General features: G+C 37.5%; 1 pseudogene; it reads left to right on the forward strand.

Annotated features, from left to right (window-relative positions):
- Positions 1-3,151: 3,151 nt before the first annotated feature.
- On the forward strand, positions 3,152-3,968 carry LOC114052981 (annotated as a pseudogene).
- Positions 3,969-10,635: the final 6,667 nt, after the last annotated feature.

Below are 10,635 nucleotides of genomic sequence, written 5' to 3' on the forward strand. Positions count from 1 at the left end.
ATTTTGTTTTCCAACTTTTTTATTATTCCAAAAACCCCTTTTAACAACAACAAAAATGTGTTGTGAGCACTTAGGATAATTTTTATACTAATCATAATATTCTGCAATTCTTTTCTGTTTAAGGTGCTATTAAAATTAGCAAATATTCCTTGAATCATCATCATGAACAATCAAGGGGTTCACAAACTTTTTTTTTGTTTTTTAGTGAGGCAAGGGGGTTAAGTGACTTTCCCAGGGTCACGCAGCTAGTTAGTGTCAAGCATCTGAGGTCAGATTCAAACTCAGGTCCTCCTGATTCCAGGGCTGGTGCACTACCCATCGTGCAACCTAGCTGCCCCCTAAGATAGTTCATAAACTTTTAAAAGAGAACTACTACCCTAATGCATGTGGTTTGACCCTTGAGACAACCACGAATTCTATTTCAATTTAAATAAATTTCTCTGATGTTCTCAAAAGAGAGATTATAAACATTATTAGTTGGGAGTACATTTATTTTGATAAAAGAGCTAGGTCCAATACATGATAAATAATGATTTTCAGGTGATACACAACTACCAGGTGCTTGTGATAGCCATTTACTGTAGAATATCACATTCACCCTGGCTGCCTTTGCATGTGTCCAAGCACCAGAAGTGCCCTATGTCATAATCACTATGGTTACTAGAGCCCCAGCAATTGGCTCCTCATCTGCACCCCTTTAATTTCCAGAGGGGAATGAATTTTGAATCAACTCAAGTAGGATCTTGCTTTGAGCTCTGACCTACTAGTGAAGTCCTGCTCATTCCTGACCTGGCTATTTTGCAGCACATATGAATTGCATGACCTTGGGATAATGTAGGTGGCTCTCCATAGAAGTACATACATGCTTGAATTCATCATTTACACTTAAGCAGCACACTAAGAAGTAAATAGAAAGAATGTAAGACCATACAATGTATATTAAAACAATAAAACCTCTAACAAGTGAAAGCAAGCTTGCTACTCCAACCTAACGATGCTAACCCAAGGCCCAGAAATTCACACAGACTTACAACCATTTTGAAGCTAGAAATTTTAAGGAATCTGTGGTTTTCTTTTTTTTTCCAGTTCCTCACTGCTATTTCCCTTTGATTAGGCAAAAAGCTTATAATCAGCACTTGATTCACTAGATAAAGAAGCAGAAATTCTCGTAAAACCAATTGTGGAAATCATGTGATGGTAAATGGACTGGGGATAAAGATGGGCTCCAAGGAAGAGCACCTTCTGCTTCAATGATGAGATAGTCTTCGTCCCAGACGTCTTGTCTAGGCGATATCAGATCTTTTCTGGCTTCAGCTCAATATAACAAGGTGAATGTACTTAGCCACAAGCCCCCAAATGAAGAGGACTGCTGCTACCATAGACTCACTTTTTAACCTCGAACTTAGCTACATTTCTCTCATCACTTCCTACAAATACTTCAACCATATATCTCCTGCTATTAACAGGAGAATAAGGGAATAGAAAGAAATAATGAGATTGTTGCTACACTTAAACACATAAAACATTAATTTGGAAAAACACAGGAATACCATGAGATGTCCTTCCTAATAGGGTTTTCTTTGACATGCTGTTTATCCTTTTTGATTGATTTCCCCAGCTATAAAACTGATATAAAATGCATTAACATTACATTAATGTGAGAAGAACTGATTTGCTGAAAGCTGAAGCATCACATTTTAGTGACAGGAAATTCTCTTTACTCTGAATTGGGAAGATTCCCAGAACAAAAGACTCTCAATTATTTTTGAAAGTGGGAAATATGTCTACATTGATTTGGCTAATGTTATGGTGATCACCAAGTCTGCAGCAAATCGAATACACAGAGGAGCACTTGAGTTTTACCACAAGGAGGTCCACAAACTAGACCTGTATCTCTGCCTCTTCCAGCAACAAAAATATCAACCTCATAAATCCCCCTATTTTTGCTTTCGTTATGACTTAGTGAACTCTTGGTGACTTGAATGGAATTCTTATCCACCTTGTCTAAAAAGTCAGTTTGTAAATTAACATTCAAGAAAATGAGTTTATTGAATTTGGCGGTTGGGAGAGCTTTTCTATTCCACCTCCACCTACCTTCTGAGATGAGGAAATGGAAGAATCATTTTCAGCATCATGTATGGGAAATATAAGAGGTCCTCTGCTAGATGGAGCAATCCAGAAAGGCTTCATGGAGAAGGTGGTATGTGAGTTAAGTTGTAAAGGAAAGGAAGGATTTGAGTAGATAGAGATACACATGGACTCTTTGCTAGACCAAAGGAGTTGCCTATGCAAGAGGAGGTAGGAGAAAGCAGGATGGCATCGAGGACTAGGCAATATATTGATGCAGGTGGAACGTTTTGTGAGGACTGATGGTGAGAAATGGAGCTAGGTTGGGGAGAGCCTCAAAGTCTATATTGAGAAGTTTATATTTGGAAAAGCCAAGATGGCAGAGGAGAGGCATCAATCCAGATGAACTTTCCCAACATTCCTATACAAACAACTTTAAAATAAAGCCACAAATCAAATGTTGGAGTAGCAGTGCTAATGAAAGCTTGGAGGTGAAACATTTTTCAAGCCTTAGACAAATTAGGAAGTCAGCAGGAAAGTTCTGTGACACTAGAGTGGGGCTGGCCCAGAGTACATGTGGTAGCAGCAACAGCTAGAGGTCCTGGAGGCAGCATCACTGTGCTTTCCTGGGTAAAGACCAGAGTAGAGCAGGGAAGGGGAACCTGTGGCCTCAAGGCCACATGTGGCCCTCTGGGTCCTCAAGTGTGGCCCTTTAACTGAGCCCAAACTTCACAAAACAAATCCCCTTAATAAAATGATTTGTTTTGTAAAACTGAGGCTCAGTCAAAAGGCCATACCCCAGGACCATGAATGCCACATGTGGCCTCGAGGCCACAGGTTCCTCCCCAGTATAGGCCATGAGAACAGTGACTACATCTCTCCATGAATCACACCCCCTTAGAAACACTGAAAACTTGCCACCCCTGAGAACAAGCTCTGAAAAAAGCAGCACAAAAAATCCTGAAGCTTGGAATAGTACCTCCCACCTCAAAGTGTGCAGAGCCCAACTTTAACACAAAGTCCAGAAATAGGCTGGAAAAAATGAGCAAACAAAAAAAAAAGAACTTGACTATAAAAAGCTACTATGGTCCAGAAGCACAGGGAGGGGGAGTCATTGTGGTTTCCTGCTTCAACAGTAGTTGAACAGAACCCACTGCTCGATTTCTGGCAAGAGCTGCCCTTAGCCACCTCCCCACCTTCACCTCCACTAACCAACCTTTCTTCATTTCTCCAGTTGGAGCAGCAGCAGCCCCTAGACAGCCCATCAGCCACCACCCCAGTCATAGCTGCAGCCACCTCCTCCCACCTCCTCCTCCTCCTCTTCCTCTTTGCCACCTCTGCCATCTTCACTGCCATGACAACCTCATCCCTTCTCAGGTGTGACAGAACTACCACCAGGACTCGAAGGTCACCATCAACTGGCAGATCAACCTGGAGCTCTATACCTCCTACATCTACCTATCCATGTCTTACTACTTCAACCAAGATGACGTGGCATTGATGAACTTTACCAAGTATTTCCTACACCAATCCCATGAGGAGAGGGAGCATGTTGAGAAGCTGATGAAACTCCCAAACCAGCAAGGCTGGATCTTCCTATAAGACATCAAGAAAACAGACCAAGATGACTGGGAGAGTGGGCAGAATGCAATGGAGTGTGCTCTGCACTTGGAAAAAATGTCAATCAATCATTACTGGAATTGCACAAGTTGGCATCTGAGAAGAACGACCCCCATTTATGTAATTTCATCAAAACCCACTACCTGGAAGAACAGGTAAAGTCCATCAAACAACTGGGTGATCATGTAACCAACCTGCACAAAATGTGGGCTCCTGATTCTGGCAGGGTGGAGTATCTTTTTGACAAGCATAACCTTGGATACAGTGACAATGAGAGCTAAGTCATACCTGGCTTCCCCCATACTTGGGAACTGTGGCCATGACTCTTACTGTCTTTCAGTGCATGCATGTTTTGGTTATCTGGTCTTTTCATAATCTGTATGAAAAAACACTACCACCATTTACATTCCAATAAAGTGACTTGGTACTGATAAGAAAAGAAAAGGCTACTATGATGGCAAGGAAGACCGAGACACAAACTCAGAAGAAAAAAATATGAAAACAGCTATAAGCAAAGCTTCTAGGAAAAAAAATTCTAATTGAACACAAGACCAACAAGAATTCCAGGAAAAGTTAAAGAAAGAGATAAGAGTGGTAGAGGGAAAAATTAGAAAAGAAATGAGAGTGATGCAAGAAAATTATTAAAAGAAAATTAATGACTTGGTAAAAAAAATCACCAAAATACTGAAGAAAATGACACCTAAAAAAAAAAAAAAAAACAATTGGCCTAGTGGCAAAAAAGACAGAAAAATTCAGTGAACCAAAGAACTCTTTAAAAAGCAATGGAAAAAGATACACAAAAGTTCACTGAGGAGCATATTTTTAAAAAATTAGAGTTAGGCAAGTAGAAGCTAATGATGCCATTAAATATCAAGAAACAATAAAACAAAGTCAATAGAATGAAAAAATATTTTTAAAATGTGAAATATCTCATCAAAAAGAAAAAAAAACAACTGCACTAACAATAGATCAAGGAGAGATAATTTGAGAATTATTTGATTACCTGAAAGCCAGTAACCAAAAAAAAAAAAAAAACAACAAAGCCTAGAAATCATATTTCAAGAAATTGTAATAAAAAACTGCCCCAATCTTTTAGGTCAGAAGGCAAAGTAGAAATTGAAAGAATGTTCCAATCACCTTCTGAAAGAGATCATAAAATGAAAACTCCAAGGAATGTTATAGCCAAATTCCAGAGATGTCAGGTCAAGGAGAAAATATTTCAAGCAGACAAAAACATAATGGAGCCACAGTCAAAATTACACATGATTTAGCAGCTTCCAAGCAAAACATATGAAGGGCTTGGAAGGATATTCTAGAAGACAAAGGCAATATATTTATAACACAGTATAACCTACCCACCAAAACTTAGTATAATCCTTAAGGAGAAAAGACTAATAAAATGAATAAAAGAATAAAATGAAATAGAGGATTTTCAAGCATTCCTGTTGAAGAGACTAGGACTGAAATGAAAATCTGACATTCAAACAGAAGACTCAAGAAAATCATAAAAAAGTAAACATAACTCAATAAGGTTAAACAGTTTACATTCCTATATGGAAAGATTATACATGTAGCTCCTAAGATCCTTACCATTATTAGGGCAGTTAGAAGGAGTCTACATAGACAGAGGCCATGAATGTGAGTCAACTCTGCTTGGATGATCTCAACAAAAAGGAGAGGGGTGAGAAAGAAGGATGCACTGGGAAAAGGGGAAAGGAGATGGAGAATGGAGAAAATTTTCTCACATAAAGGAGGCACCAAGAAAGCATTTTTTTCATTGGACAGAGAAATGGGGTGGTGGTGGTGGTGGGCAATGATTGAACATCACTCTCATCCTAATTGGTTCAAAAATGGAAGAATATATCTACACTTTCAGTTGAGTATAGAAATCTATTTTTGCTCAAAAGAAAAATAGGAGAGGAAGGAGATAAGAGGATGTTATTGGAGGAGATGGAAGGAAGGGCAGGTTAAGGGAGGTGATAGAAGCAAAACATATTTTTGAGGAGAGACAGGATGAGAGAGAGAAAAAGAGAGAGAGAGAGACAGACAGAGACAGACAGACAGAGAAAGAGGCAGAGACAGAAAGAGAGAAGGACAGAGAGAGACAAAGACAGAGAAACAAACAGAGAGACTGAGAGAGACAGAGAAGGATAAACAGAAGAAACTGGGATGGTGGAAAACACACAGTTAGTAATTATAACTGTGAATGTGAATAGGATGAGGTCACCCATAAAATGGATAGCAAAATGGATTACAAACTAGAATCCAACAATGTGTTACTTAAAAGAGACACACTTAAAACAGAAAGGCAAACATAGTGATAAAATAAGGGGCCAGAGAAGAATCTGTTGCACTTCAGCTGAAGTAAAAAAGGCAGGGGCAGCAATCATGATCTCAGACAAAACAAAAACAAAAATAGAGCTAACTAAAACATAATCAGGGAAACTATAAGTTGCTAAAAGATACATGGACAAAGAAGTAATGTAAAAATTTATATCACATTTCTCTGAGAAAGACTTCATCTCTCAAATGTATAAGCAACTGAGTCAAATTTGTAAGAACACAAGTCATTTCTCAATTGATAAATGGCAGAGGTTATGAACAGGCAGTTTTCAGAAGAAGAAATCAAACTATAGTCATATGAATTCTCTAAATCACTAATGATTATAAAAACGCAAACTAAAACAACTTTGAGGTACTACCTCACACCTATCAGAAATGACACATGCTGGAGGGAATAGAGGAAAATATGTACACTATTGAACTGTTGGTAGAGTTGTGAACTGGTCCAACCATTCTTGAATGCAGTTTGGGACTATATCCAAAGGCCTATGGAACACCTTGATTCAACAATACCCCTAGGTCTCTACCCTTAAGAGATAAAAGGAAAAAGACCTATATATACAAAAATACAGCATCTCTTTTTGTGGTGGCAAAGTACTGGCTGAACACCTTGTGGCATCTGATTGTGATGGAGTAAGATTGTGTTATAAAAAATGACAAAGGGGAAAATTTCAGAAAAAATGCGAAGACTTATATGAACTGATGCAAAATAAAATGAGCAGAACCAGGAGAACACTGTGCACAGTAATAGCAATATTGTAAGACTGATCAACTGTAAAAGACAACTACTCTGATCAATACAATGATGCAAGACAATTCTAAAGGATTCATGATGAAAATATTCTAAACACCTCCAGAGAAAGAACGGATAAACTCTGAATGCAGATTAAAGTACATTTTTTTGCTTCTTAAATTTTTCTTATTTTTTGATATGACTAATATGGAAATATGTTTTGCATGATTTCACATGTAAAACATTATGTTGCTTACCTTCTTGAAGTAGGGGAAGGGACAGAGAGACTATGAAACTCAAAAAATTTTAAAGAATGTTAAATGTAAATAATGATTTGAAAAAATGTTTATGTTTTATTCATTAGACAAAGAGGGGCCACTGACAACTTGTGAAGTTGAGAACAGAATGGTCAGATATTTGCATTAGTAAGATGATGCAGATTGCATTGCGAAAGGGTAGACTGAAGAAGGTAGAAATTATAGGAAATGACACCTATCAGAAAGGTATTATAATAGTCCATTCAAAAAAGTATAAAGGCCTGAACTATGGTGGTGACATGGGGAAAACATGGCATAGGAGATTGCAAAGAGACTGCAGCTACATATGGAAGGCTTACAAAGTTAAGTATTTGCGTTCAAAAAATGCTGAGCTTTCAAGACTTTTAAGTGACGTAAGCAAACACTTTCCAATCGTAGTTAATTTAGAGGCTTTCAAATTTAAACAAAGTAGAAGTGGGGAAATGCATCAGAGCCAAGCCCCATTAATAGGTTTTAGTGCAAAGATAGTTTAAAGTGATTCCGTCAAATGCTTTTTTGGAATTTTATTTTTTAAAAAATTCTCATTCATTACACCCTCTGAGCATTCTGTAAATAACATTTCTTTCCCCAATACACAGTGTGCTAGTGTTCTCATTAGATAGCCATTTACTTCTCTACATATTTATAGACCCAGAATGAAAACAATTCTTTTAGTTTTGCTCTAATTTTTCTGAAACTTATCTGAGGATTTAAAAATATAACTTTGTTTTAGAATTTGATTAAAATTGGTAGTATATCCAAATAAATACTTATTCAAATAATAAAGGTTACAATAATAATTTTCAACAACCAGGATTAACTTGATGTTTTTCCATTTACAAAGCACTTTCCTTCCATTATCTCCTCCCATTTAAGAGATGAGAAAACTGAAAGCCAAAAAAGGAGCCAGAATCAAGAAACTCAAGTTCAAATCCACCCTCTGAAACATGCTGGCTGTACAACCCTAGGGAAGTTTCTAAATTTTTCAGTGTCTTGGGCATCTGCCTGAAATATAAGCTGCAAACCATTTTCTAACTTGCATTGTTGGAGGAGTTTCTATTACCTACATCCAAGGAAGCATATCTCTGGAGAATTATCATTATTATTATAATTGTTAGACAGGGTAAGCAGCCAAATCATGGCCAATAGGCGTCAGATCCAGGACTTGAACCCACACAGTCATTTTCAGATGGAAAAGCCAACATTTGGCCTCATATACATTGTTGTTATGGGGAGTGAGGGGGGACATCTAAATCCTACATTCTTTGCATTGCACCGTGCCACCCATTCAAAATAACTAGGTTCAAACCTCAGCTGTATTATTCTATCAAGTATAAAGTAGGATAAACTGCTTTAATTCTCTGACCCTCTATTTCCTCACCTTTAAAGTAAGAAAGTTGGATTAAATGATCTCTAACATCCATCCTAGTTCTAAATTCCAGTCAACCAATACACATTTAGTGCTTACTATGTTAAATGCTAGGGATAGAACAAGAGTGAAAACACAGTCTCTGCCCTGAAGGAATCCTATGATCCTAACTAGAATCCTTTTGAAAAAAAATAAAGTAAAATTAGGACCAATATGTCTCCATCTCTTGTTTAGAGTATTTAATGGAACTCAGATGGATCAATTAACCACTATTTATTAAGGGCCTACTATGTGTCAGACACCGTTGTAAGTGCTGAAAGATCTGTTCTTTCTTCTTTTTCCAGATTCTCAAGAAACAAATAATCTCCTAAACTGACAGCCATTCACCAGGAAAGTCATCAAGGCACAAAAAGAGTAGAGTAAGAGATTAACTGCCCACAAAGGGAGTACCATGTGAACTTCATGGACCATTTTAAGTCTCATTGACAAGAAATTGCCACTTCCTATGGAATTCAAACATGGAGCTAAAACCTAGAAAATTTCCTCTGTCTGTTTCCAGAAGCTAGTCCAATTGCTAGACATGTCCAAGCTTAACAGATGTATACCAATCAGTGACATATTTCCCACATCCATTTTTGCTCCAACATTTATGAGTATTTTCAAAGACTCTCTGGCTTGTTCATTCTAGGTCCTTGGTCCACTTTTACCCATTTATCACATTTATTACCAGATGCATTTAATTGAATTATGCAAAGAAGATGACAGGCTTCCTGGCATCTAGAGGAATGGTGCCTGATCCAAAGCTCTTTAAAATTCAAAACTCATTTTAAAATTTAAAATAAAGCTTGCTGATGTCACTGATATGAACTACAGTTTGTGATTTATGAAGTTAGGAAAGGCAAATTAAGGAGACAGCAAAACCTGAATAGTACCTGGGGGTAAAGTGAGGGAAATGAGTATGTATATATGGATTTATGTATGTATGCATGTTTTATGTGTATACATATATGTATATGTGTATATATGCATATTATATAGGCAGGTATGTAGGTATGGATGTATATATAAACACATAGAAAGCTCATTTTCAAACACAATTTTAACATATATATCTTTATATAGGAGGAAGCATGATATAGTGGATAAAGGGTCAATCTTAGAGACAAGAAACCCTGAGTTCAAGCTCTGCCTCCAGCACTTAATAGATGTGTGACCCTGGGAAAGTTACTCAGTATCTGGGTTCCCTGGACAACTCTATACTACTGTAAGTTACTGGCAAGTTGCAGATCTGCTTCCACGCAAGGAATTTCCACACCTGGGTGAAATGCTCTCCATATAGATGAAATCATAGGTCCAGACAAGAAAAAATAGAATGTAATTATTATAATTTGCAAATGTTCAATTGACTTGGCACAGTAGAATGAATAGTGGGTTGGGAATCAGAGGACTTGAGTTGCAATGATAATTATGCCACTCACCTGAAAACTGGTTTCGTTTCAGGAAGTTCTGGTTCCCTGAAAGTACTCTGCAATTTCTCAAATGCAATCCGTAAGTACAGACAATCACAGTGTCTGTTTATGATATGTGTGCTGATGGACCATTTCTATGGTCTATTCACTCAAATGCTTATTGTGATCAAAACCAGTGGTCACTAATCTTGTTTGGTCACACACACATGTCAGAAAATATTTTTTGAGCATGCACCTTAAATTTGTTTGTATAGACTTATTTATAAATCATATACTTGTATTACTTTACTAATAAGTATATACGTAATAAAATTTGTATCAAAATATACATAGGAAAAGTATGAGATGAATATAAAACAATATTTGATCCTAGAGTCTATAGGGAGCCATGGAAGTTTACTAATGGATTTGTGCTTTAGGAAAATCAATTTGGCAACTGTAGAGAGGCTGGATGGGAGTTGGGATGGATTTTAGGCAGGGAGGCCAATGAGGAGGCTATGGCAAGGGTCCAGGCAAAAGGTGAGGAAAGTCAGAATGGGAATAGGTGGGGTTGGGGGTGGGGGAACAATTCTGTCAGTAGAGCAAAAGACACAGATCTAAGAGATTTGGAGGTAGAAATGATTAGGTTTCCCAACTGGTCAGTTATGTAGACATGGAAAAGAGAAAGTTGGTCATTGGATATTACACCAAGTACATAAGAACCTGAGTGACTGGAAAAATAGTTCTGACCTTGGGAAA

Source organism: Vombatus ursinus, unplaced genomic scaffold, assembly GCF_900497805.2.
Source record: "Vombatus ursinus unplaced genomic scaffold, bare-nosed wombat genome assembly UNPS02014810.1, whole genome shotgun sequence".
NCBI lineage: Eukaryota > Metazoa > Chordata > Mammalia > Diprotodontia > Vombatidae > Vombatus > Vombatus ursinus.